The 25524-nt window shown below is 57.1% G+C and overlaps 3 long non-coding RNA genes across 6 annotated transcripts; 2 read left to right on the top strand and 1 right to left on the bottom strand.

Moving 5' to 3' along the window:
- Positions 1–460: 460 nt before the first annotated feature.
- On the bottom strand, positions 461–7108 carry LOC144372334 (uncharacterized). 4 transcript variants are annotated; one of them, XR_013432344.1, is made up of 3 exons: positions 6983–7108; positions 5839–5967; positions 461–3134 (listed from the first exon to the last, which is right to left on the bottom strand). It is a non-coding gene; the product is annotated as an uncharacterized LOC144372334 (long non-coding RNA). The 4 variants fall into 4 exon arrangements; XR_013432343.1 differs by lacking the exon at positions 6983–7108 and adding an exon at positions 6307–6454; XR_013432342.1 differs by lacking the exon at positions 6983–7108 and adding an exon at positions 6079–6256.
- Positions 7109–11242: 4134 nt separating this feature from the next.
- Positions 11243–24772, top strand: LOC144372335 (uncharacterized). Its single transcript, XR_013432345.1, has 3 exons — positions 11243–11399; positions 11744–11994; positions 19415–24772. It is a non-coding gene; the product is annotated as an uncharacterized LOC144372335 (long non-coding RNA).
- On the top strand, positions 12001–16676 carry LOC144372336 (uncharacterized). Its single transcript, XR_013432346.1, has 2 exons — positions 12001–12389; positions 13567–16676. It is a non-coding gene; the product is annotated as an uncharacterized LOC144372336 (long non-coding RNA).
- Positions 24773–25524: the final 752 nt, after the last annotated feature.

Genomic DNA, 25524 nt, shown 5'->3' with positions numbered 1-25524 from the left:
GGAGGGGAACGGCAGGAGTCAGAGTGGCCACGTGGCTGGTGACCAGCCCATTGAGTGCTCGGGAACTCTGTGATGCTCAGGCAGGCTTCCCCGATGGGTGGCACTGGTGTGGAGGGTCACACCTTGGTACTGGGGCGAGAAGGCCGGGGGACACAGGGCTTCGCACTGGGCACTCTCCCACCCTCCCTCTCCACCACCTCTCCCCCAAGTGCTTCTAGACGGTATTTCTTGCTGTCACAAAACCCTAAATGCAGGCGTTGCTGTCCTGTGCTTTGAGTGTTCTGGGGAGTTACGTGATAGTACTTTTGGGGACACTTTCACATCTTCAGCCAGGGGTCTGCAGTGAGGGTGCCCAGGGACCCCTGCTTTGTAGCTGGCCTGTGAAGCGAGGTGGCCACGGAGGACTCTTCCCTCAGACTGCGCAGCTGGCCTCAGTCCCTTGAGATGCCTCTTCACAGAATTCATTTTAAAAAATTTATTCACACACTTGTTACCATTCATACTCAGGTTCATAAAACCAAAAACGTTTTAATTATGAAACATAAGAAAAGAATGTTTAATTTCAAGGCCAGACTGGCCTCTGATCTGCCTGTGTCGTCCAACAGTATTCAGCAGGTGCCTACTCAGGCACGCTGGTCGGTAGGTGGGGGTCAAGGCCAGTGGGCAGGAGGCAGGGCCCCGCGGGGGACTTGAGAGCACGTTTCTGTCACTCAGTCTCTGAACAGACATTATGGTGTCATTTATTTTGAGCTGCACGGCTTTACCCATCTGTCATGGGCTCCCAATTTATGGTGCTGTGCTCAGATGTGTGGGGGGCGGGGGGACCAGGCTCCTCTCCGAGCTGAGGTGCCCCTTCCTGTCCCGGCCTTGCTGGGCGGCTGGGGGCTGGGGGGGAGGAGCGAATGGAGGAGGGGCAGGTGGGTCTTGAGGGCTGCCAGCAGGAGCCCCAGGGTCAGGGATTCTCCGAGGGCCGGGTGGCTGTTGTCCCTGCACCTGCCTGACCACCAGTGAGGCCATCAGGCTGTGGGTTCCCCGGGGGCCTGGGGGCGTGTTCAACTCGGGCCCCACCTTGGCTGTGGCTCTAAGTCAGGATCCTGGTGGACCCCCCAGCTGCCAGGGCTCCCGTTCTGTTCTTTCTCTCTGACTCGTATTTTCCTGCCAAACCATCCACTTGTTCCTAAGTAGGGGGTGGGTGGGAGGGTGTCCCCAGTAAGACAGGTTGTTCCTGACCCCCCATAACCTTCCCTGGAGAGGAAGTCAAGCTGAATTGAAGTCATCAGGGTGGGCCTTCATCCCATGTGACTGTCCTTATGAAAAGGGGAATTTGGACCCAGACCCACGCAGGGACCAGGCTGTGTGAAGCCAAGGGCAGAGGTGGGGGTGAGGGTTCTGCTACCAAATCACCAGTCACCACCAGGAGATGGGGAGGGGCCTGGGTCAGACGATCCCTGGAGCTGTTGCCTGCTGGCCCTTTGTCTTGGACTCCTTGTCTCCAGAGCCATGGGACAATACCTTCTGTCACCTAAGCCACCCACTCTGCCGTGTTTGCCGGGGCATCCCTACAGGGGTGAAGGAGCGGGTGTGTGTCTTCTGAAAACCTCCCACCCTTCAGGTGACTCCCAGGTCCTGCTGGCACCAAGAGCTGGACCCCTGAGGTCTCCCTGCTGGGCAGCACTGTGGTCCATCTCCCCACCATGGAAGACCAGGGGCCTCCCCAGCCAGAGGGGGAAGCCATGGCTCAGGCTGCTCCTAGGTGACCAAGAAAGATGACGTAGCAGGCACGGTCACCACCTCAGTGTCACTTATGCGTGGCTGAGAGTTCTAACAGACTCACTCCAGGGTTGTGAGGTGGAGTGGTGGGCTCTGCACCCCGGGGGCCAGGTTCCCCAGAACTGCCGGGCCAGGCTTGGGGTGGAGAGCTGCAGAACAGGACTCGGGGTGACGAGGGAGGTGACTTCCTGTTTTCCTCCTGCCCCTCCTTAGGGTCTGCTGTGGGCTCTCCCTTGCCCGTAGGTCAGGACCACGGAGAGTCCCAGTAGCTCCCTCAGGGCAGGCCTGTCCCCTTTGTGCACCTGGAGGCTGGGAGGCTCTCACTCCTCACGGAGACCCACTGGGGGAGCACCCAGGACAGGCGCGTCACGTCCCAGGAGCCAGCAGTCAAGGCCGGGTCCAGGGTCTGCCGTTTCAGCATCACCATCGTGTGGTCTAAGGCCCGCAGGCTTCCATTTTCCTTCTTCCACCAACTGCACAGCAGGAATGTCACCATCCAGGGACAGAGGCCACCTGTGGTGTTCCCAGGCAGACCTGGGTCCACGTCCATTCCACCAGGGCGCAGTCCTGTGCCCTAGCTGCAGAGCTTCTGCCCAGGAGGAAACGGGAGTGGCCTGGGGACAGGACACGGCAGTGTGTCTGCCCTGGTGGACGTCTCAGGGGCTGCCTGGGGCCAGAAACCCCGGGAAAGTGCTCAGCTCTGGGAGCCTGCCCTAGCCTTCAGGAGTCCACCGCTGAAGACGAGCCTCATCAAAATGCTCCCACAGTGAGCTCCTGCTGTCCCCTGCCACTTCCACCCTCAGAGGGTGCCCACGCCCAGCAGATGGAGAAGGGAGCTGGCCGGACATGAGGGAGTCCAGGGGAGGGCAGGGCTGGTCTCTGGAGCTGTGGGGAAGGGGACAGGATTTGGGGGCCACCAGGGTGCCCGGGCTCCCCCTCAGCACAGCTGGCTGCTCAGTGCTCCAGCTTGAGCTGCACAACTGTCCCTGGCGGCCCCCGGGCCCTGGAGCTTTGGCTCTGCCTGAGCTGCAGGAAGCTGTGCCTGCTCCATGCCAGATGGTGGCTCACAGGCAGCGTCTGCTCTCACCGTCTGGAGGGCAGAGGTGTGAGCGGAGGTGTCGGCAGGGCGCGTTCCCTCGGTGGGAGGAGAGCGCGTCCCAGCTTCTCTCCCAGCTTCTCTCCCAGCTTCTGGCGGTTGGCTGCAGTCCCCAGGATGCCTGGCTGGAGGGACAAGCAGCCTGGCCTCGCCTTGGTCTTCCCCCAGCTTCTCCTGGGTGACGGGCTGTGTTCCGTGAGCCTTTGAGGAAGGAAGTCTGCATCACTCCTCTGTGACCTTGTCCTGGTCAGTGACATCTGTGAGGACCCTATTTCCAAACAGAGGAACATTCGGAGGCGGCAAGGGCGGGCGAGGACGTCAATGGTGGACTTTGGGGGAATGCAGCTCAGTCCCTACCACAGGCCAGATCCCAGGAAGAACTCCAACTGACGTGATGGCTCGCCCTGGTCACCAGGCCCCAGGACTTGAACACGAAGTGGGAGGGGACAGCAGGCACTTTGCCCCACGCCCCTGTAGGGAGAACCCCCTTCCACTCGGAGAAGCCAGGACTCCCGTGGACAGTCCCCTGGGCCTTCTGGTTGGCAGGCAGGGCTCTCCTGGATGCGTTTTGGCTTTGTCCCCTGAGAGCACTGGGGTTCTGGCCTGGAGGGGGGTCCCCCCTCCCTCATGGCTCCTGGCTTTTCTTCTCTGAACAAGGATGTCACCTGGGGTCCAGATGAAGTTGGTGAACACCCACTGACTCAGCTGGTGACCTCAAACAGGAGGCTGGAAGCCCCGTGCCCAGCCCCTTGGCCTCGACCCTGCCCTTGGGGAGAGAGGAGGGACAGCCCCCTCTGGGTCAAGGCCCTTGGGCAGCGGATCTTCCCTGCTGTGCTGCGGAGCAGCCGCCTGAGCGCCTGTGCTTAGACTGACCCGGGAAGGCTGGTCCGGCCCAGGAGGGCCATCCCCAGGGTCTGACGAGGCCCAGGCTTGAGCAATTTACAGCTGTGGAAACTGAGGCACGGTGAGGTTAGGGACTCGCCTGGGTCACTGGCTGTGTGGGCTGGAGCCTGGTCGGAGCCTGGATCCTCTGTCCCAGGAGTGAGGCTGTGAGCCCCACCTTCCCTTGAGCCTCCTGGGCCTTGGTGTCCTTGTCCTCGTGGGCTTGCTGTGTTGACCATGCGAGTCAAGCTGCCCACAAGCCACCTGCTCCAGGCTGCGGTGCTCCCCTTCACTGGGGCTGGGGGCCGCTCCTGGCCTCTCCAAGTGGACCTGCCTCTGAGAAGGCTGGGGTTGGCTTTGGCTTCCTCGATCCCCCAGCTAGAAGCCCCTTCTGCCCAGCCACCAGCAGGCCACCTGGAGCCACCAGCTGGTCATGGCTTTGCACCTGGGCTGGGCAGGTCACCGCTACAGCCTGGAACTCAGTGCCAACAGCAAGGCTGGGCAGTCGACTGGCTTCAGAAGAGGCCATCCCCTGCCGACGCTGGAAAGGCCACGTGATCTGGTGGCTCTGGGGCTGCAGGTGGGTGCCTGGGAGGAGGAGGAGAGGGTGGTGGCCTTCCCCATCACCTCCCAGTGCCAGCTGCCCCGGCCTGGGACCCGCCCTGACTGCTTTCTCCTTCTGGCCTCCTTCTCCCTATGACCAAAGCTCGTCCAGAACATTCCATGCTACACCTGCTGCCCCCAAGCCCACCCCTCTCCAGCTGTGTGGTCAGCTAGAGCCGAGGGCTCCCCGTGGGCCCATGAGGGTCACTCCTCTCTCACCACCCCCTTCCCGAAGTGTGCCTTCAGGGGGCTCAGCACCTCACTCCAGGCAGGTGACAGACTGTGGAAAGAGGAGAGTCACCAGCGCTCCTGCTGGGGCCTGTGCTTGGCCCTCTCTGGGGGGTGGTTGTCTAACAAATCCTCACAAGAGGGTGTGTCCTGCACCCAGGAGCCACAAGGCTCCGTGATGCTGTGGTCCTAACAGATGTGCTGTGACTCCCCAAGTGGACTTCTCGGGGTGCCTTTGGTCACCTGCACTGGCTGTACTTCAAGTGTTCACAACCATGTGTGGCTGGTGCCGCCATGTTGGACAGTGGCCACCTAGGTGGTTCCACACCACAGGAAGTTCCACTGGGCAGCCCAGCCCTGGATGGCCCAACGGTGCCACTGACTTAGCTGCAGAATTCTGTGAGTGTGCATGGGGTAGCCCTCCTGGGTAGCCATCCAGGAAGTCCACGGTCATCTCCAGCTACCCAAGGGCATCCCCAGGTGGAAGATCCAGCACCATCAGAGCTGGCTCCATGCTGTGTGACCCGGAGGCAGGCCAGGAAGGACTCTCCTGGGGACACCTGGGTGTCAGCACCAAGCTACTGGGCCATCTCTGACTCTCACCATGGAGAACGAGAGCAAGGCTTTGGAAAAGTCCTGACTCCTGACAAAGAGGTCAGACTCCTGATGGAAGGCCAGGGGAGCCTGGAGGGGAGTCCTCTATGTCCCTTGGTGATCGAGGGTCTTTCCTGCCAACTCTTGGTGGACTTGAAGGGGTGTCTTCTGGTCCCACAGCCTTCCTGGGAGAAATACAGCCCAGGTGTTGGGGAGCAGAGGCCCCTGTGTGGGGTAAGCCTCTCTCTTCCCTCTCCACCAGAAGAGAGCTCCGGAAGTCCAATAATGGAGAGCTTATCAGGCTCTTGAGGACGGGCTGGGTGAGGGTCTGCCTGGAGCACAGGCTGCTGCTAAGCTGGACGTGAGATCAGGAGATGCCACAGATGGAGCTGAGACCTCACATGCTCAGCCAAGAGGCGGTGGGGTAGGAGGCACAGTGGGCGGCCCCATCAGTGCTCACAAACGCTGTCCAGGGCTTTCCTCTCGGGGTGCAAACCACCCAGGGGGTCCTTGCGGGGGGCCCTCTCAGCAGCCTCTCTGTGTGAACAGGCCTTCCTCGACCCCTGAGGCTGTGGGTCCCCAGAGCACACGCACACACCCACACGTACACACACGGATGCACACGCCCATATGCACACACACAGAGGGGTGGAATCCCAACTCACAGAGGTGGAAAGGCTCCGATTCCTTCTTCCGGTCCCCACAGCACTCGGCTGGCGTCCCACTTTGATTTGGTAATCATCTTTTCTCCTTTCAATAGCTGTCAACTGCCAGCTGGTCCTTTGAAAATAATACTGAAAAAAAAGCACATGAGACTTTTCAGAAAGTTTTCCCTGGACAGCCCAAGCCGATCAGTGGCCCATTAGGGGCCACTCCTCTCTCACCACGCCCTGCCCAAAGTGCACCTTCAGGGCTCATCACCTTACTCCAGGCAGGTGACAGAAGGTGGAGGTTGGACTGTGGTAAAAGGAGAGTCCTACGCGCTCCTGCTGGGGCCTGTGCTTGGCCGGCTGGGGGGAGGGGGGTCCTCTAACACCCTCCTCCTCACCTGCTGCCCCACCTGCCCTGCGGCTGCCCCCCTGAGCCGCCTCCTCCCTGTCTGCACCCCCTGGCACCCTCCGCTCCACCCTCACTTCCTGGATTCCTTTCCCAGGTCCAGTCCACTCCGGACACAGCCCACAGCTGAGAAGCCCCAGTCCTCCCAGTCCTTCCGGGTGAAGTCCAGGAAGGAGCTGGCCTGGTCCCAGAAAAACAACTGCACACCTCACACCTCACACAGCGGCTTACCCGATTCTGACTGAGATGTTTATGGGATCACGGGGGTTTATTTAAATTGTAAATGACAAATAATTGACCGCATTGACTTCGCTGCTCTTCCTGGAGGCCTCCCTGCAGACTATTTTGGGGTCCCCAGGCCTCAGAGGTTAATTATCCAGGATGCTCCTCCTCAATATGCAAGCCCCAACCTCAGTGCCCGGTCAGTGCTGAGTGTCCTTCATAAACACCGCCGCCCATTCAGGTTTCTCAATCAATGTCACTTAGAAGACCAGGGACTGCGGCATGAGGAACGCTTAGCTCACAAAGTCAGTGTGTGGGGAGCCCGTGTTGGAGGAGGGCTGGAGGGAAGCCAGGACTCCCCGACCCTGCAGGGGGCCCCCAGACCCTGCCTCAGGCTCCTCTGTGACCCCCTTTCCGAAGTTCAGCTGCCTCCCCTCCGGGCCTCCTGCTGGTTTTAGGGGAGGAGAAAGAGAACAGTTAGAAACAGCACAGTTCTGACCCACACCAAAAATACCCACATCAGAGCCTTACCCGTGACTCGGCTGGTGTGAAAGACGGCCTCCTTGTCACGGCTCAGTCACATGAGCTCAGAGACCAAAATAGAATGTTTGGCAACTAGTCAAGTATCATCCGCCGCTTCACAGGGAAGGAGGGAGCGCCAGGAGCCCGGGTGCAGGGGTGGGGGCTGCGGGCTGCCTGCCACCTGCCCTGCTCTGGCCCCGGGGCCTGGGGCAAGGCAAGCCCTGCTTTCGTCAGAACAATGGAGACCGAGAGTGGGTGCCCTCCACGGACCCGCAGAGGAGGCTCAGGGTGGGGGATGGCCCACTGCCTCGGAACGTCTCGGGCCGGCATCTTCTACTCCCGTGAAAGAGTCGAGAACCCAGGTCCCACGGAGACAGGGAGCCACCTCAGCTCCCGAGAGCCAGGCCTCTCCTTGCCAACCGTGCACAGCCGTCGTCAGTCCATCAGCCGAGAGGGTTGAAGACCCAAAGCACAATGAGGTGGTCCTGCTTTCCAGAGGGCAGCTCAGCAGCAGGGTGACCACTTCCCCCAGTCCAGCTGCCTTGGCTCCCCTGCCCTGGCACCCAGTCTTGCTTCTGGACACTGTGTAGCCTGTGCAGGGGCCCTGCACCCCAGGGCTCCCTCTTCCCCCTCTGGCACCTCCTGGCTTTCCCCACAGGGCCCTCCACGTCCACCCCACATGCAAGCGGCCCCCTTTCTTCTTCCTCCGGCTCCCGCTGCCTCCTCACATGGTGCAAGGACAAGGGTCTCTCGGGCCTCTTTATCAGGGTGCTGAGCCCTCCTGTGAGACTCGTGAGCCACCCCCAGAGCCCCACCTGCTTCACCCCTGCGTGGGGTCAGGGCTGCACATGCTGAGGGGCCGTAGCGGCCCTCACACCGCGCCCACTGCTGTTCTCCTGGTCTGCTCTTCCCGTATCGTCACCTGTGAAACCTGCCTGCTGGGGTTGGATGGGGTGGCCCCCCGGGTGGATGTGGAACTGGTGGGGGGTCCTCAGGTCGCTGTGGTGTGCCCGACCCTTGCGAGACCAGGTTACTGGTAGAAGCCTGTGCCTGGCCCTACCCAGCCTCCCAGGCCTCCCATTTCCAGATGTGATGGCTCTGCCATTGCCATTGCCGAGAGGTGGCACAGCCAAGAAGGCCCTCCCAGAGCTGGGCCCACGCAGGAACCCCATTTGAACCTCCCAAACTGTGAGCTGAACAATCTCCTTTTATCAGCAGCCCGCCTCAAGTATTTAGTTATAGCAACAAATGCTGATGATACGCTGCCCAATGTCTAGACCCAGTGACGGTCTTTAGCGGTGCTACCGATGGGAGCTCCCTGGTGAGACGTCCAGCCACGGTCTCCACACCCCAAGCACAGAGGCTGAAAGGGGCTCCCGGGTACAGATCACTGCTGCAGCTGTTCACTCACAGACCACGTACGCCCTTGGGAGGGTTCTCATCCCTCAGTGGGTTCTCATTCCCCTCCCGCAGGCCTGGGCACAGGGTCTGCGTAGCTGGGCTCAGCAATGAACCAGGAACCCAGGTCCACTGGCCCAGCCTGAGCTGAGCAGAGGGTGAGCCTCCCAGGCCCTGCTCCTGGCCTTGTGATTGGTACCTGCTGACGCAAGGGTCCGCCCCTTTCCCACTCTCTCCTGCAGTGTGTGAGGGTCCTGCCGCTCCACATCCTCGCTGGCCCTGGAGCGGCGGTGTCTTGGATCTGGTCGCCCTGACGGGGCTGTGCTGGCATCGCATCAGCACTTCCCTGGTGCCCTGCATGTCTGGCGAGGCGTTGTGAGGTTTTCTTGTTCTCTCCTCATTTTCTTACTGCTGAATTAGAATCCTGGGCACGACGTGGGTAACGGTCCTTTATCAGATGCATTTTTTTGCAAACATTTTCTCCCGGTCTATAGATGGTTTTCTCGTTTTTTGACATGTTTTTAATCTTGCACAGGTTTTTAATCTTGATGAAGTCAGCTTATCGGTTCTCTCTTCCACGGATCGTACCTTCGATATTGCTGTTTAAAAAGTTACCACCAGACCCAAGTCACCTGGGTCTCCTCCTGTTATCTGCGGGGAATTCTGTAGTTTTACATTGCACACCTCGACCCCTGATCCATTTGGGTTTGATTTCTGTGGGGGGAAGGTCTGTGTTCACATCCAGCTGTGCCAGCACCATTTTGAAAAGATAATCTTTGCTCCTATTTCAACTCTACCCTTTTGTCAAAGATGAGCTAACTATATCTATGGGGGGGGGGTCCACTGTGGACTCTCTATTCTGTTCCATTTATCATTTGTCTTTTGTTTTTCCAATCCCACACCATCTTGTAGCTTTATGGTCAACCTTGGAGCTAGGTATGGACAGTCCTCAGACTGTGTCCCTTTTGCCTCTCCAGCTAAACTCTAGGATCAGTGTGTTGATGACTACAAAATAACTTGCTGAGTGTGCCATCACATTTCCATGACTGTGACAAAAATACGGGAGAAAACCAACTTAAAGGAGAAAGTTTGTTGGCTCACAGCTCCAGAGGTCTCAGCCCACACTTGGCTTCATGCTGCGGGCCTTTGGGGAAGCGGCACTTCATGGCGGGGAGTGTGCAGCAGAAGAGATGAGCTCACCTCCCGGCAGCTAGGAAACAGAGAGGAAAAGAAGGAGAGATTAAGGGAGTGTCCAGGGACAAAGTGTGGTTCCCAAGGGCACAGTCCCCAGGACTCTCTCCCCTCCACTGAGCCCCACCTCCTGTAGCTTCTGTCACCTCCCTGTATCCCATCAGGTTATGGGTCCATCAATGGGTCGATTCATTGATGATGTTAGAACCCTCACAATGTCATCATTCCCCAAAGCCCCTCTTCTGAACTCTGCTGCACTGGGGACCAAGCCTTTGGGAGTCATTAGAGATTCAAGCCACAACACTGAGATTTGAATTGTGATTGTTCAAATCCGTAGATCAAGTTAGGAAGAACTGATGTCTTGGCCACATCGAATCTTCCTATCCATGAACATGGGATGTCCACTGATTTAGTTCTCAGGAGATGTCCTTCTCTAGAGTCACATAGCATTTCTCATACGGCTCATGTAAAAATGGGCTTAGCTTTATCACAAAATATTTCCCTTTGCGAGTGCTCATATACATGGTAATGTGTTTTTAATTTTAAAATCCATTTGTTCTTTGCTGGAATATAGAAAACCAATTGGCTTTTGCAAATTAACTTTGTGTTGTGCAATGTCTCTATATAATCAGGTATTCACTCCAGGAACTTTTGTCAATTCTTTGGGGTTTTCTACATAAATGATCATATCTTCCATACACAAGGACAGTTTTATTTCTCCCTTTCCAAACTGTGTACCTTTAATCCCTTTCTTGTTTCCTTGCAGTGTGTAGGCCTCCCATGTGATGTTACAGAAGATGTGAGAAGGGGAATCCCCCCTCCCTTGTGTCTGATCTCAAAACCATTCTAGAGTCAAGGCTTCCTGCGGAATGCTGGTTCTTGGAGTCTCAGCAGAGCAGAGGCGAAGAACTGGCTACTGCTGCTTAGTAGGTGAGGTGAGGCACAGCTTGGCTCACCAGTAGCCAGGCTCATGGACAGGGCATGCTGGGCAGCACGGTTAATTAGCCATCCACATTGCCATAGCCAACTGGAAGCTTAGAAGTGTGAACTGTGTGGACTCAGGGGGAAAACCCAGCTCTTGCTCATGGGAGGGCTAAGCAGGGAGAAGGCGGGCAGGATTGACAAGCTCTTGAGAGGTTGGTGTGACTTCCCGTCCCTGGTTGAATCCGGGAGCTCAGCCCCAAAAGAGATGCTGGCCCCTCTGAGGTGAATGTAGGAATGGTCAATGGGAGGGAGGGGACCCTGGTGGCTCAGGGCACCTTCTCGAGAAGAGATGTGGAGGGGAAGATGTCCAGTCACAGCACCCTCGAGGGCAGCCAGAGGGCAGAACCCAGTAGCTGGGATGCTGAAAGGGTGGACACATGGGGCAGTCCTCAGGCCTGCTCCTTGTGTCCACTCACTGCTCCTCTGGGGAACCCTGGACATGTGCTTGAGATGGGGGGTTCTGTAAATGTGGGGAGCGAGGGATAAGGTGTCAACAGAGCCAACAATTGGAAGGAATAAAATGAGATTCTTTTTTTGAGGTGGGAAAATCAGTGCCCGGCAAGGACCTGACCAGCCCTCCTCAACATTGTCAAGGTCCCAAGAGACAAGGAAACTCTGAGAAACTGTCCCAGCCTCAAGAATCCTAAGGAGGTCTGAGAGCTGAAGGTCACGTGGACCTGGGAGGATCAGGTGAGGCCTGAGGAGGTCCCGGTTCAGCCTGGGCCTCAGTGGATGGTATCCCATCTGAAGGGCCCCTTCTGAATCGCAGATCAGCAGCCGACTCCTGATGCTAACGGCAGGGGACACAGGCTGTGAGGTGCAGGGGAACCGCTGGTCACTGTGCAGATTTTCTGTAAGTTCATGACTGCTCCGAAATAAAGTGTTTCTTACAAATCTCCCTCCGTTTATCTAGAGTGTTCAAATTCATAGACGCAGATGTAGGGCAGTGGCTGCCAGGGGCTGGGGAAGGGGCACCGGGAGCTCGTGTCTGATGGGGACGGAGGAGTGCTGTGGGTGGAGTGTGGGGACGGGGCGCAGCAGCTGGGCCTGCTGGATGCCGCTGAGCTGTGCAGGCAGTCTTGGCCGAGGTGGCCTGCTGCACTCGTGTGTGTGTGTGTGTGTGTGTGTGTGTGTGTGTGTGTGTGTGTGTGCCGTGATTGATGGTTTTTAATTCCCTCCTTCCTCCCGCTGTTACAGCCCCACCCTGTGTTATAGGCTATTCTGGAAACCCGCTGGCTGGCATCTGTCCTCCAAGCCCTGGGGTCCTTGGGGTGCCCAGCTCAGGAACGAGCGTCTACACCCAGTGCTGTCTTGTGCTGGGAAGGCACGTGCCGGCCAGGCGTCTGCACCCCTGTCTGCAGGTCAGCACCCTGTGGACCCAGCCTGGTGCTGCACTGCTGCTGGCCACAGCTTCACAGCCTCCCAGTGTCCTGCGGAGCATCCAATAGGTAGGTATGTGGCCGCCTGAGGTTGATGGTGGCTTCTTCAGGACCTTCATGGGGGGACTCTGCCGGGGGACTCTGCTCTGGGCCTCTCCGTCCCTGCCACAGAGTGCGGAGACCATTTTCCTCACAGTTTCCCTTTCCTGCTTTCATGGTGTCTTTCCCACCCAACGTCCCCTCCCCTCTGGTGACAGCCTTTCACTGCTGGTGGCAGGCTTCCTCCAGGCGTGATAAGTCGTCCACATTGTCTTTCCAACAGCCCAACAGCCAATAAAAACCAGCCAAACAGTGAAAGGACACTCAGACTGGTCCCCAGAGGGCCATGCAGACCTGAGATGTTGCTGGTGGTGATCAGGGGTTCTGTGCCTTTAAACAAACAGCCCAGTGACAAGGAGCCTTCAGTGAGCAGGGGCAGCACCTGGGGGCAGGCGGGGCTGGGGCTGGGTGCACTGGGAGGGGTGGGAGCTGCCTCGGGGGTGGCCTAGGACACAGGGCTCACCTAGCCACTGAGGGGCAAGGACTGCTCTTTCTGTCCCTGACTGTGTCCCTGTGGTGACTGGGCGTGGCACCCCTAAGTTCCCAGGGAATGTTCACAAAACCCACGTCCAGGTCTTGGTCTCCTCTGCTCTGGGGCAGGTGCTTGGGGTGGGGGGCGGGACTGCCAGGATCTGTGGCTTGAAAGGCAGGGTCACCAAGGGCAGCCAGGTGAGGTCACAGGGCAGCGACCTGGGGCGGTCAAGCTCATCTCCCTTCTCAGGCGCCTGGCTGTCAGCTGCTCCCCATCTTGTCCCCCTCAGCAAGGGACAACAAGCCCTCTCCTGTCTCACCAGACGTGGGAGGGGAAGGAGAAAGTGCAAGCTCTGCCCGATCCCTGTGCCCATCCAACTCCTCTCCCCTCCCAGTCCTCCCTGGGCCTGGATACAGAGGAGGACCTGGCAGGGCAGCACACCCAGGTCCCTCCTGGCCCTGCAGCCCACACCTGTCCACGCTGAGGTCCAGGATGAGCCCTGCCGGGGTGGGGCCAGCAGAGGCTGCAGCAGTCCGCCAGCCGGGCCTTCCCGGGGTGAGCAGCAGAGAGGGCTGCCGGGGGCAGGCTCAGGGTGGGACCTGAGGTCCTCAGAGCGTCCAGAGAGGGCAGGGTGGGGGAAGGGGCTGGGGTGGGCGTGGGAGGAAGAGGAGGGGAGCTCCAGCGGGCTGTAGGGGTTGACGGCAGGCCATCTCGGGGCACGAGGACACCCAGAGAGCTGGTGGAACACTGCTTCCAGGAGCCTCAGTGAGGGCGCGTCCCCAGGAGGGTGGCCCGGAAGTTGTGCCCTGAGCAGGGCCTGGGTCTCGCCCTGCCATCGCTGGGGTCAGGATAGAAGGGAATGGCAGAGTTGGGGCCCTCGTCCTCTCCTGGCCTTGGACATCAGGAGCTGCAGAAGTGTCGTCCCCCTGGGCACGGCCCATCCGAGGTGGCTCAGTGGAGCCACTGCCCAGTCTCTGGCACTAAGGACTGCCTCGTCACCCAGGGCTGCGGGCTGCACAAGTCCATCTCCCTGGAGGGCCGCTGAGCCCTGGCTTCCTTCCCCCTCATAGGACTCAGAGGGACACGCAAGCTCCAAACAGAACCCCGAATAGAGATGGTGGACAGAGGCTGCTGGGCTGCTTCTAGGGCAGGCAGGGCCACAAGTCCTCATCTTTGTGGCCCTGCCTCTGGCCTGTGCAGGACCCTGGGCCAGCTGCATCCTGCTTGAGGCCACAGCAGTGGCCCATCGATCCCATCTGTCCCCGGAGTCAGGAAAGGACCTGGGACTTTAAAAATCCCCAGCAGTTGACACAAAAGGCCCTTTCAGGGCATTTCAGCTAATGAGGGACCTGAAGTCCAGGTCCTGAGTGGCCGATCTCTGTCCACACTGCCCTGAGAGAAAACAGACATCAAAGTCAGCCAGGCCCACGCTGCAGGTCTCCCTGGGGGCTTCGACCCCGGCAATTGCTGAGATTTCCCCCTTCACCACACAAGCTGAGCGTCTGGATGTCAGCCGCCCTGGGCACCCACCTCCATGTAGAGCAGATGTGCAGACTGGTAGCCCAAGCGAGGTCAGGTCAGCCATATAAATGTGAATGTGTGTGTGACTGTGTGTGTGTGTGTATTTGTTCAATTCCCATCATATACATATACATATGATACTGGGAGTTGATGCCAGGTATGCTTAGCCATGGAGTGGCATCCATAACCCTTTTTAAAATTCTATTTACAGACAAGGTCTTGCTGAGCTGCTTAGGGCCTCGCTAAGTTGCTAAGGCTGGCTTTGAACTTTCGATCCTCCTGCATCAGCCTCCTGAGCCTCTGGGATTACAGGTGTGGGTCACTGTGCTCGGCATACCATATTTTTTTAAAGCCATCCATCTGTTGATGGGCATTAGGCTGATTCCATATCTTGGCTATTGTGAATTGTGCTGCAATGGACCTGGGTGTGTAAGTGTCTCTTTTGTAAATTTTTTTTTAGTTGTAGATGGACACGATTAATTGATTGATTGATTGATTTATATTTATTGGCCATTTGTACTCCTTTGAGATGGGCGCTCAGATCACTTACACGCTCTCATTCTTTTCAGCCTTTTTGAATCCTTTGTATCCTCTGGATAGCAACCCTCTGTCAGACGAAGGGCTGGCGAGATTTCCTCCCCGTGCAGGCTCTCTCTGTACTCTGTGGACTGTCTCCCTGGCTCTGCAGAAGCTTTTTAATTTGACGCGATTCCATTTGTCAATTCTTGCTTTTAGATCCTGAGCTGTTGGAGTCCTAGTCAGGAAATTGTTTACTGTGCCTACATCTTGAAAGGCTACCCCTGTTTTCTTCCAGCAATTTCAAAGTGTCAGGTCTTACATGAAGGCCTTTGATCCATTTTGAGTTTACTTTTGTACAGGGCGAGAGGTAGAATCCAGTAAGGAGAAGAAATTATGTACGTCCCATCACCAAGCTCATCTTTGCCAGTTTGGTTCCTTTTTATTAAGTGAAGGGTTTCACTCTTCTGTAATGGGTTTTCCAGCGGATTCTGGTTCCTGGCTGTTGTACTGCTTGGCTTCTTACATGTGCTGGACACTGAATCCTGCAGAGGACTGGCCACCTGTATCCTCCTAAAGGCAGATCCTCCTCATCAACAAGAGTCCCAGTGCCCTCAGTTCTCTGTCACCTACCTGGAGAAACAAGCTTGACTCCGGACTTGTTACTACGTTGTGAAATAGGGTTTACCTTTTTTTGTCTTTTTGCACCTAGATTATTGGTGAGGTTGGTCTGGGATTTTCTAGTCTCACAGTGTCCTTGTTCAATCCTGATCTCAAATCATGCTAGTGTCGAACCGAGTCATATATTTTGTTTGTTTTATCTATTCTCAGGTACAAGCTGTGTAAGGGAAACAATTCTCTGTTCATTGAAGCTTTCATAAAATTCTCTTTGAAAAAATCACCAGAACCTGGCGTCCGAATGATTTTTATAAATTTGGTTTTGCTTACAATGCTGTGTAAGTTTTCAATTTTACTACCAGAAACAGCTACTGATGACATTCTCGATGCCTAGCACTCCTGATGCGTCTGTGAACCCTTTCTATACTCCTCCTGTTCCTGCATTTCCTATTTTATTCCCTTGACCTTGACCTTCCTACTCAGTCGATTTTTTTTTCCATTTGTTTCCAAAGAAATAGCTTTGATTTTATGGATCGTCCACAGTTTGTCTGACTTTTTGTTTGTTAATTTCTGCCCTTATTTATTATTTCCTTTTTCTCTCTAATGGATCACTCTGTTTTAGAAGGTTCTGAAATCAAATAATTAACTGGTCGGCTTTATAGCCTTATTTTAAAAATGCATCAAGAGCTATGAGTTTACTTTTAAGGGCTGCTTTAGCTATGTCTCAGGAGTTCTAATGCCAAGTGGCACTTCATCCCAGCAGTTTTAGATATTTGGTTATTGACACCCTGATTGGTTCTGTGATCCATGAAGTATGGTTTAGTGAATCTTTTTCTAATTATTGTCAACTTTCTCGGCTACTTGGATTCCAGCATTTCTCCCTCCAGGGGCACATAGAAGGTTCGTGCATTATCTAAGTAGGTAACACAGACTCCAGAGGCTTTGGAAGGTCATTTGGCCGCATTGACCCTGCTCTACCCAGTACTTGCTCATGTTGTCTCCCTGCCATGGCTCTGGCCGCGGGGTTGCAGTTTTAGTGATCCTATCTGGCTCTGGTTTGGGAGCCATTGAACTACCTCTCCCCGTGTATTCAGTCAACTACAACACAGGGTTCTACCCAGCGTTTTCACGACTGTGACTGAGAATCCTGACAAGGGCCATTTTAGAGGAGGAAACACCTATTTGAGGCTCGCCTTTTCAGAGGTTCCGCCCACAGGTGGCCGGCTCTGCTCCTCAGGGCTTGGGCACGTCATGACGGAGAGCGGGGCGGAGGGAAGTGCTCCCAGGGTGATGGGGAAACAGAGACTGAGCTCAGCTCACCCATATAGAAACCCCAAAGCCACCCCCAGGGACCCACCTCGCTCAGCCACACCCAGTCCATCCTATGGGGGATCAACCACTGACGGGTCAAGGCTCTCCTGACCCAGTCATCTCACCTGGGAACCGGCCTCACTGTCTCTTCCATGAGCTTTTGGGGGGCACCTCTTACCTAAACCACAATAAACACAAGCTGTTGATATGACAATGTTTTATTTTCCTAATTCAGTCTCAAGTTATTTCATCTTTACCTCCTTCTCTCGCTGCTCTCACCCCATATTTTGATTCAATTTTCTTAAATAAATAATTCTCGTCAGGGGTTCAATAGATTGGCCACAACCCTTTTCTCCATTCCTCTGCCTGGGATTGTCTGTAGCGGGCTGCTCTGTCCCCTGCGGTCACTTATCTTCTGGCTGGACTATGTCCCCCAGCAGCTTTCTCCTTAATGATCTCCAAGGGGGAAGCTTGTTCCCCTCTCTGAACTCTGAGGACCTCCTCTGCCCTTGCCCCTGAACAGCAGTTTCAGGGAACTCCGAGGACCATATCCACAGTCCTCCTGGCACGTCGAGGCTGCTCACTCCTTGTCCTCACACACACATCGCAGCTGAGGACGCTGCATTGCAGTCTCGTTGCTCTTCTTTTGGAATGCCTTTTCTTCCTCCTTTCTGCACTGTAACTGTCATCGTGACTGACACACTTCCTGCCTAGCACTTGGTCTGCTCATTAACTCAGAGCTCCTGATTCTTTGTCCAACCTCGAGGATTTCTGGCCACCTGTCTTCAAATGTCACTCCTTTGCTATGTTCTTATTCTTTTCCGTGTGTACGTTGGAAGCTCATTTCATTTTCTGTATCTCTTCTCTATTTGAAGTAAAAAAAAATCATCAATTAGATATGAACTAAAAATAGATCCATTATTTTAAGAAGCCAAATTAAGGATCCTAGGAATAAAAATAGAATCATTGGAAAATCATTTTTTAAACCCCAAGTGGAAGTGAAAGAATTTGTGAACTGGAAAGCGGCCCCTGAAGCTCATTCTGAATAAAATACCTGGAGGCAAACCTCAAGACGTGGGGGGTGAAGAGATCCAGAAAGCGTACTGGGCGGTCAGTCCCTGGCCCTCACTCCTGGTGCTGGGTCACTCTCGGCTTCAGGTGGACTTTTGTCGGAGCCCTTGTCTCCTCTCCACCACGTGCTTCTTCTTCCGGTCCGGGGAGGGACGTCTTCGCCGTCTGAGTGTCGATAATCCCTGATATGTGTAAATGATATACATGTAACATATGGCAAAGGAAAGGTGTTCCAAAGAGCAGCGACGGGCGTGCGGACGAGGAGGGAGCAGCGTTGGAGAGGAGGCACAGTTCCAAGTCTGAACTGGATGCCGAGTGTCCTGGAGTCCAGCCCCATGACCCTAGGCCTGCTCGCTGGAGGTGTCTGGGCTGAATGAATGCGGAGGAGCCACTTCTCCAAGCCCCTGACTCCAGGGGCTCTGGGTCGACTCCCTCTGAGGTTGAGGCTGCAGAGAGCCAGCCTCCGGTGCCAGAGGGGACCAGGGCATGGTGCATGTCCAACCCCGAGGCCACCATGAGTACAGGACGGGGTTTCCTGCCTGCGTCTTGAGAGCAGGCTGCTGGGCAGCCTAATGAAGATGGGGTGCGAGGTTCTGCTGCAGTGGGACCCAGCGAGGCTGCATGGACAGGCCAGCCAGGCCGCCTTTCCCATGGGGCACAGTGAAGCTGACCAGACCGACTGCACTGACCTGAAGAGGTGGTCAGCCAATTCCCGTCTTGAAGTCCATGAATCAGCTGCTGCCTGGTAAAGAAACACTTGATCTATCAGTGCTGTGGGCTGGCCAGAAGTGGCCGGATTGCTGAGGGTGTCCGCCATGGCAGGGAGAGGTGGATCCCCAAGCCGGGCATGCTGTCCCTCTTGGTAGAGGTTGCAGTTACAGATCAGCGTGTCCCACCTACTTAGAGCCAAACCCAGGACTTCGTGGAAATTGGTGAAATATTTGTGCCAAGGGGCCCCTGCTGAGTGCCCTATGGAGACAGTCTGCCATGGGGCAGTGCTGCCCTGACTTCAGGGGACGTGGGAGGGGGGATAGCAGCACGGGCACCAGGTACCTGCACCATGCATGCTCAGCACAGTGTGACATCCGTTCTCCATGCCAAGGGGACTGACGGGCATACTTGCAGCAAGCGGAGGCTGAATCAGTGGCCAGTGAAACAGTGGCCACACCTTGGCCTTCTAAAAATCCCATCAGTTTAATCTCATTTAACCCAACCCCCATCCTGGGAGGATCTGCAGGCAACTGAACGGCGTTAGGCTGTGCTGAGCCGTGAATCTGACTTAGGGAAAAAGGTAGAGGCTGCCTCAGCCAAAGCCCAGCCACTTGCCCCCTGCGAAGTCCTACCTGCACCGACTCTGGTGGACGAGGACCCGTCCCCTGGAGCATATCTGCAGCTGGAGCTCATCCTCTCAGGAAATGATGCTGAACCTGGGTTCTGTGTTTTAAGATATGCTGGACAGGCCTGACGCGCTGGTGCTCTGGTCACTTGGCATCAAGCCTGGCCCCAGCAGGTCACATCTGCAAATGAGCAAATCGATGAATCAGGGGGTTGTCAACTGCCTGGTTTGGTGGTGACTTTGAAATGGGGAATCGACCTGCAATGTCCCCTGCTCCTTTCATGTACCCTGGGGACCTGCCCCGCGGGGGCCACTTCCCGAGGGCGGGCTGTCTTGTGGGTCACCGTCCACTGCGATGCCCTAGACGCCCGCGTCAGCACAGGCTGCCGTTGTCTTGGAAGTGCGTTGCTCCCTCTGCAGTGAGATAGCGGCTTCCTTGTGGGTGCCTGAAACCCCCAGCCCCGGGCAGTGCCACCTCGGGTTGGGGTGGGCAAGCCAGGCCGGCTTCCTCATCTGGGGTTCCCTCCCTGCTCTCCCTCCTGCAGGTGCCATCAGAAAATCTGGGCCCCTGGGAAAGCAGGAGGAGAAGGCTTCTCTCCGTCTCCCAGGAAGCCCAGCCGTTGTTCTCATCAGGCTCAGAAGAACAGGATCCAAAGGCGCGGTGCAGCTCCTGCTCAGCCCTCTCCTCCCCCCCCCGGGGGATGATCAGCCCCCGATGGAACAATGCAGGAGAGGACGCCCCAGGTTGCACTCTGACCTCCACCTGTACCTGCAGTCACTGACCTCCACTGGCAAGTCAGGGCCCCAGGCCTGGAGGGACTTTCTACAGCACTTTCTAGTAGATGGGGTCTCATCAGTGGACGTGAGACAAAGCGTGCGGCAGCTGCGGGCCGTGTCAAGGAGTGACTTAGAGACAGCACAGGGGACAGAAGGTGGGAATTCTTGAGTCCGCACCCTCTGTCCCCATGGGTAACTCCTTTGGCCCTTCTTTGCACGATGCCCTTCTATGGGCCGCCAATGCACCAGAGCTGCTGCTCTTACCTGCAGACTTTGAGTCCGGGTCAGGCAGCACGAGGTGGCTGACCTCCTCTCGGAGCCCCGGGAGCTTCTGGCCGAGCGGGAGCGGCTTTCCCTGTAGATCATGTGACACACCGTGGCAATTGAGGGTAGAGCTCGACTGTGTGCCTCAGGTCTTTGACCTTCCATTTCCTCTTCTGCAAAAGGGAACACGGACCCCGAAGCTCATGGTTGCAGAGCACCTTGCGGGTTTGACAGTGTCCCTGAATGCTGGCCGGCGATGGCAGCTCTGGTGGCGGCTACCACGGGGGGTCACTGGGATGAGACAGTGCTGTCACTTTGTGCAGGTCCTGTTGGTGAGGAAGGCTCCATCACAAACATTTATTGATCAAATACCTGCTTCGTGGGGACAGCACAGGGTGCCCACGCCACCAAGCCAACATTGTCCTCTTCTTCTTTCTCTCAAAAATCTCCAGTTGGGTCTGATGATAGAAATTTGCTCAGTAGATAATGATCCTCCAAAGACGCCCAAGTCCTAATTCTAGGACTACCTTGCCTCATGCAGCAACTGGAGATGATCCAGGATTCTCTGGGTGGTCCGGCGGAACCTCAGGGTGCTCACAGTGAAATAGGGAACCGGGGAAAGTCTCAGAAAGAGGGCGGCAGGAGAGACGGGCGGGTGTGCTGCCTTTGGATGGAGGAAGGGCCCTGAGCCCAGGGTGTGGGCACCACTGGACGTTGCAAGGGCTGGGGGCTGTGTCCTGCCCCGGAGCCCCCAGGAGAGGCTGCCTGCCCCACCCTAATGTAGCCCACCAGGACCCACCTCTGACCTCTGACCTCCAGAGCTTTGGGCTGCTTTGTGCCACTGTTTTGGGGCGCTTGGTTACAGCAGCCATAGACACGAACCCACTGGGAATCTGACACAAGTTCCCTATGTCCAGCCAAAACTGGCCAAGTGCTTGCTATAGCAGCCGCCGTAGCAGCTGCTGAATTCGTGGGAGGAAGGGGCCGGGGCCAGGCTCTGAGCCCCCGCCTGTGTGGAGCTCACGGTGCCACGGGAAGACCGTGTCCAGCATGTAGTGGGACATCTGGGAGGGATGTGTGCTGGATTAGGGCCTGGGGAGTCTTCTGTGGTCCCAGCCATGCAGCGGTCACTGAGACACTGCAGCCCCACCCGGCCACCTTCCCTTGCTGGCCACAGCAGGTGGGCAGAGTCAGGGCTGGAGGCCACGGGTCCCGGGTGCTGGGAGCTGAGCAGGGGCAGTGCTCCATGGAGCCCAGCACCTGGCCGGTCGCCCCTGACTGGAACCCCTTCCTTCTTCTCCCTGCGCTGTCAATCAGTAGAGAAGACACAGTGACATCTAGGGAGCGCGGCTAATCAGCCAGGCACTCCATTAATGAGGCACCATTTTCTGCACTTGATTCTCATTACAGTGAGTTTATTTTCGTTTCTTGTGTAGGAGAGAAAAAAACAGGTGCTCACATTTAGCCTCATCAGCTTCCTGTTACTGTTTGATTCACTTATTATTTTTAAAATAGGTCTATTTTGGAGGAAATGTGACCTGGAAGAGACCCACGGTATTTACTCCAGCGGCTGCTGGGCTGCTGCGGGAGGGCATGTTCCCGGCGGGGGTAGGAGGAACCAGGGAGCCAGCTGCAGCTGGCCACACACACTGGCCGCCGCTGGTGTCCTTTGTCTGTATGCACAAGTTCCTTCTCTTCCTTTCTCAGAGGGAAGGGCCTGCGTTGACATCTCCAGGTCAGGTGACCAGGGCAGGCCCAGGGCAGGCTGCTGTGTGTGGGGGGGTTGCACCAGTTCCTATAACGGGACCCTCTGTTCCCAGTCAGCTGGGCACCCTCCCTGAGGGCTCTGAGCCCACAACTAACCTCCTGCCCTCACCTGTCCCTGTCCGCAGTCAGGGTCCCTGTTCACCTGCAGATCCCAGTTTGGAGGTGCAGCTTAGGGACTGCGGTCCTCCCTGAGGGGCATTGGCACACAGTGACCACAGCTCAGAGTCTTCTTGCAAACAGAAGGGATGCCCCGTCTGCCTGCCCATGCGGGATCCGCGACGCTGGCCTCTTGTTGGAGTGCAGATGCACCATCTTTCAGCCTCATCCCAGGGTCGTCCCGGCCTCCCGCCTGCCCTGTCCGTTTCCTTCGTGAAGGGCGGGCTTCATATAAAAATAGCCCTCCCGGGAATCGTGGGGCTCCTCACAGGTTCCCATAGAAACCAGGCAGTGCAAACATGTGGAGGATTTTTTCTCAAATGAGCCCAAAATTTTATCCTCCAAAGATTCAGGGTCATTCTGTCTCACAATTTGGAAGAACCCTTGGCTGCTTACAGAAGGTCTTTAAAAAGAAATTGATAAAGTGCCCTCGTCCTCTCCGTTTCTCCTGCACTCTCACACACTGGTTTTGTTCCATTTTAGAGGAGCCACAAAATGTCACTTCCTGAGGTTTCCAACTCACCCCTCAGGAGCTGGGAAAAAAGCCCTTTTGAGATAGAACTCTCCCTCCCCAGACTCGGAAGGCAGAATGGGAAGAGATGCGTCACTCCTCCCGTTTCAGAGCTTGGCCTCACCCGGGTTAGGTCACTGGGAAACTGTCCATCAAGGAAGGGAACCTGGCCTCCAGCTCTGAACGGGTCGTGGGAGGCAGGTGACACGGAGAAGCAGGGGCTCCCTCACGGCCCGGGGCACCCTGCCTTGCGCAGCCCAGTTCAGTTGAGGTCAACTGCGCTTGGTCAGTGGAGGCCTCTTCAGGGCGTCGAGCTGGAGGGTCAGGAAGACGTGGAGCCAGGGCTTTCATCCCTGTCCCTTGGTTTCCTTGGAGCTCGTGCTTGGCACAGGCGTGGGGGGCCGGGCCGGCAGACAGGAGCAGAGCCCAGCAGCCAGGCCATGAGGTCATCCCTCCAGGCCCAGCCGTCACTGGTGGAAGCCGCTCCTTGCAGGGAGGACAGCCCTGCAGAGGTGTGCTCCGGCTTCGCCCTGGGACCAGGCCAGGGCCATGCTCCTCTGAGTCCCCCTGGCCCAGGACAAGGGCATGGCTTCCCTGGACAGCAGCCCCTGACTGAGTCCAGCCCTGACCTGCAGAGGTCCTCCCCATGGGTATTTTAAAGGTAAAGGAGCTCTCTCTTGGGTGGGGTGGCTTGCAGCCCCCGTGAGACAGAAGTCCTGGCTCCCTGGACCTGCAGCTGTTCGGAGAAGGAAACAGGGTCTTGGTAATGTCAGGTTGGGCCCATCCAGGGCGGCCTCAGCCCAGGAGGACCCGGTGTCTTGGTCAAGGCCTCCATCCTCCACCAGCCGCCAGTCACACTCCTTCCCTGAGTCCTGGTCACCCTGACCTTGACCGTGGCTCTGCCTTGCCTGCAGCCTGCCCGCCCACCCTGCCGTGTGCTTTCTAGAAGTCTCCATCCACCAACCCCCTGAGCCTCTCGCTCCCCCTCCCTGAAGGGCTCTGCTGCCCTGGGTGGGGCCCAGCCCCTCTGTGTGGGCACCTGGGGTCCTCTTCTCTCCTGTCCACAATTCTTCTCTGACACAGAAAGGGCACAGAGGGAGAAGGACCCTCACACACCCGGGGAGGACACCATGTAAAGACAGCCATGGCCGGGTGGTGGCCCTACAGGTAGCAGGGCCAGCAACACGCAGAGCTGGGGGGCTCAGGGACAGGCGCTTTCTCGTGGGCTCACAGGGCCCAGACTGCCTACACCTTGACCAGGGACCACAGGGCTCCAGAGCCTTGCGAGGACCCATTCTGCTGGTGAAGCCCCCAGCCTGGGGTACCTTTGATATGGAGAAGGGCTTGCCTGCTGCCCAAGGCACCAGACGCCTGAAGGATGCCTGCAGCACTCGGTTCTGCACAAAGAAAGCACTTTCATTGAAGGCTGACACAGGAGAGGGGCACACTGGGGCCACCTCCCCCTCGGCTGGTGGTGGAGGAACTGACACATGGGGAGGGAAGTGAGTGGTTTGAACAGGAGTCCTGGGAGCCGTCCATCTCCGCAGCAGGAGGTCGGTGCCCAGTGTGCCACTGTGGTGGGACTGGGGCTACTTAGGGTCCCTCTGCAGCTGTTGACGACACCCCCTTCTTATCCCCCCCGGGGACCCGCGCTCTGGCCTCGGGTCCCATTCGTCAGAGACCTCAGGTTCCATCGGACTCTCACGTCACCCCAGGCCAGGCCTGGGTCTGAGTCTGGTCCTGAAGACGCTTCTCTGGGCGTCGACGTTGCCATTTCTAGCTCGAGCCTGGGACTGTGTCTTTCATCTGGCCTGTGCATCCCGGGCATCATGCCTGGCCCCCAACCCTGGCCCTTCTTGGGTAACTCTGAGCCCCGGGTCATCAGTGCCCAGAGCTGCATCCCCGCAGGATGTGGGTGGGGGGCAGCAGGGTGCTCAGGGAGCCCAGGCTGGTGGAGGGCTCCACTGGGAAGAAGGGGCTGCCGGCTGTGTGCAGAGGGGCCTCGTTATAAAGCCCATCTCCCCCTCTGCAGGTGTGCGAGGAGCACTCACCTGGGGAGACCTTGAGAAGCCATGTGCAGCCCGAGTCTGTCTGGAAGGAAGGGCGGGAGGGTGCCTTCCCCGCCGGCTGCTCCTCAAGGCACTTCCCCGACTTGAAAGAGACAGCGCCCAGTGCTGCACTGCGCTGCCCGCCCTTGGAGGCACTTCTCCAGGGGAATGGCGATGCTCAGCTGGCTGTCAGTCGCGGCCCGTGATGGGCCGGGGAAAGCGCTATGCTGTGAATTAAGCTGACTGATGGGGACGCCAGTTTTATTAGCCTTCTTCCTTGGGTGATAATTTCCATCTAGGAGGATGAGTTACTAAAGAGGTCCTGCAGGCGCCTGTTTGGATGATGGAGGCGTTTTAATAAAGCCTGCCTTTCCTCCTTCGCTCTGGTTTTGAATATTTGATCTTTGTTGGGGGAATTGTTTCCATGCTGCTGGCCCAGGATTGGGCAAGAAGTCGACAGCGCGGGCCGTTGGGAGTCTGGCCACCTCAGCGTCGAGACTCACGGCTGAGGGGCCACGGTCCTGGGCAGGGTGCCTCTGGAAGAGGGTTACGAGAAGTCACAGGAAAACGGAGAAGTGGCGCTCAGACATCAGCGGTTGGCCGCAGGGACTCAAGCCCAGCCAGGAGTGTCCTGTGTAGTGAGAATATTTCAACGTGTGCGTCTACCCCCCATTTCCTGTGTGTCCCAAGCCAGGAACCCACTGAAGGCTCCGTGGACCCCTCCCAACCCCTGCAGGGACCCCTTGCTGAGCAGACCCCACACCTTCCCCTCCAGAGCCGTCCGCTCCAGTGTTGGGCTGTGCTGGTGACCGTGACTAGAGCCTCTAGTAGTTACCAATCCCCTGGTGATCACCCGAGTTGCCCCCAGCCGGCCAGAGGCTTCACCTGCCCCCTTCCAGCGCGGTATCTCCTGAGGTCTGCCCCTGGGCCTTTGCCCTTGCTCTACCCTCCTCCCTGTGCACCATCCCCAGAAGGCTCCATGGCTCCTCCCTTGTTGGCTTGGTCAGTGTCCATTGTCCCTCAGAGGCAGCCTCCCTGAGCTCCATCCCACAGCTCTCTGCTGTCGGGAGTCACCCCAGAGGTGGTTTGCACCCGTCTCCTGTGCACTGATTTCCTGCACATGCTGGAACAC

The sequence above is a fragment of the Ictidomys tridecemlineatus genome (genome assembly GCF_052094955.1).
Source record: "Ictidomys tridecemlineatus isolate mIctTri1 chromosome 12 unlocalized genomic scaffold, mIctTri1.hap1 SUPER_12_unloc_5, whole genome shotgun sequence".
NCBI lineage: Eukaryota > Metazoa > Chordata > Mammalia > Rodentia > Sciuridae > Ictidomys > Ictidomys tridecemlineatus.
This window is presented reverse-complemented; position numbering and strand designations above follow the sequence as displayed.